This window comes from Phoca vitulina, unplaced genomic scaffold, assembly GCF_004348235.1.
Source record: "Phoca vitulina isolate PV1807 unplaced genomic scaffold, GSC_HSeal_1.0 scaffold9, whole genome shotgun sequence".
Classification (NCBI taxonomy): domain Eukaryota; kingdom Metazoa; phylum Chordata; class Mammalia; order Carnivora; family Phocidae; genus Phoca; species Phoca vitulina.
Window position 1 is genome coordinate 17,509,132 of NW_022589712.1, and position 1,770 is coordinate 17,510,901.

At 42.2% G+C, this 1,770-nt stretch overlaps 1 pseudogene; it reads left to right on the plus strand.

Annotated features, from left to right (window-relative positions):
* The first annotated feature begins 201 nt into the window (after positions 1-201).
* Positions 202-1,342, plus strand: LOC116634688 (annotated as a pseudogene).
* The last annotated feature ends 428 nt before the right edge of the window (positions 1,343-1,770 follow it).

The following is a 1,770-nucleotide window of genomic DNA, read 5'->3' on the forward strand; positions in this document are numbered from 1 at the left end:
CACTGTAGAATCTTCCATTGTCTTTTTTAAAAAAATACTCATTGTTGGACAATTGTATATCCACATAAAAAAAATGAAGTTATATCCTTACCTCATACCATACACAACACTTAACTCAAAATTAATCATAGACCAGCACCTGGAATCGGGCTGCAACCTCAGCCGCGCCTGCCGCTGGCCGCCTGCCACCGCCTCTGGACCATGGACCCCCGCAAAGTGAGCGAGCTTTGGGCCTCGTGAAAATGTGTAAGCAGGATCCAAGCGTTCTGCACACCGAGGAAATGCGCTTCCTGCGGGAGTGGGTGGAGAGCATGGGGGGTAAAATACCACCTGCCACTCATAAAGCTAAATCAGAAGACAATATCAAGGAAGAAAAAACAGATAGTAAGAAGGCAGAGGAAAACATAAAGACAGGCGAACCATAGTGATCCAGAAATTGACAATGAAGGTGTGATTGAACCAGATACTGATGCCCCTCAAGAAATGGGAGATGAAAATGTAGAGATAACCGAGGAAATGATGGATCAGGCAAATGATAAAAAAGTGGCTGCCATTGATGCCCTAAGTGATGGTGAACTACAGAAAGCCATTGACTTGTTCACAGATGCCATCAAATTGAATCCTCGCTCGGCCATTCTGTATGCCAAGACAGCCAGTGTCTTCATCAAATTACAGAAGCCAAATGCTGCCATTCGATACTGTGACAGAGCTATTGAAGTAAATCCTGATTCAGCTCAGCCTTATAAGTGGCGAGGGAAAGCACACAGACTTCTGGGCAATTGGGAAGAAACAGCACATGATCTTGCCCTTGCCTGTAAACTGGATTACGATGAAGATGCTAGCGCAATGCTGAAAGAAGTTCAACCGAGGGCCCAGAAAATTTCTGAACATCAGAGAAAGTATGAGCAAAAACGTGAAGAGCAAGAAATCAAAGAAAGAATAGAAAGGGTTAAGAAGGCTCGGGGAGAACATGAGAGTTAAGAAGGCCCAGAGGGAGGAAGAAGCCAGACAACAATCAGGAGCTCAGTATGACTCTTTCCCAGGTGGCTTTCCTGGAGGAATGCCTGGTAATTTTCCTGGAGGAATGCCTGGAATGGCAGGGGGGATGCCTGGAATGGTAGGGGGGATAGCTGGAATGGCAGGAATGTCTGGGCTCAATGAAATTCTTAGTCATCCAGAGGTTCTCACAGCCATGCAGGATCCAGAAGTTATGGTGGCCTTCCAGGATGTGGCCCAGAACCCAGCGAATATGTCAAAATATCAGAGCAATCCAAAGGTTATGAATCTCATCAGTAAATTATCAGCCAAATTTGGAGGTCAAGCATGTCTTTCTGAAAAATAAAGCCCTTGCTGAAGGAAAAGCAACGATTACCTAAAGGATGTCACAATAATACAAACCTGTGTACCTCTGACCTTCTCATGAAGAAAGCTGGGGTGCTGTGAAGAGAATCCCTACCCCTCTGCCCCACATGCAACTGAAACATTCTATAGTGGTTTGCCATTAGGGTATTCATTCAGATAATGTTTTCCTACTAGGAATTACAAACTTTAAACACTTTTTAAACCTTAAAAATATTTAAAAACATATTAAAAGGGTGTGTTAGTCCCTAAAAAAAAAAAAATTAATCATAGACCTAAATATAACAGCTAAAACTATAAAACTTCTTGAAGAAAACATAAGAGAAAATCTTTGTGACCTTGGGTTGGACAGAGTTCTTAGATAAAATACCAAAAGAAAAATCCATAAAAGAAAAATTGATAAATTGTATT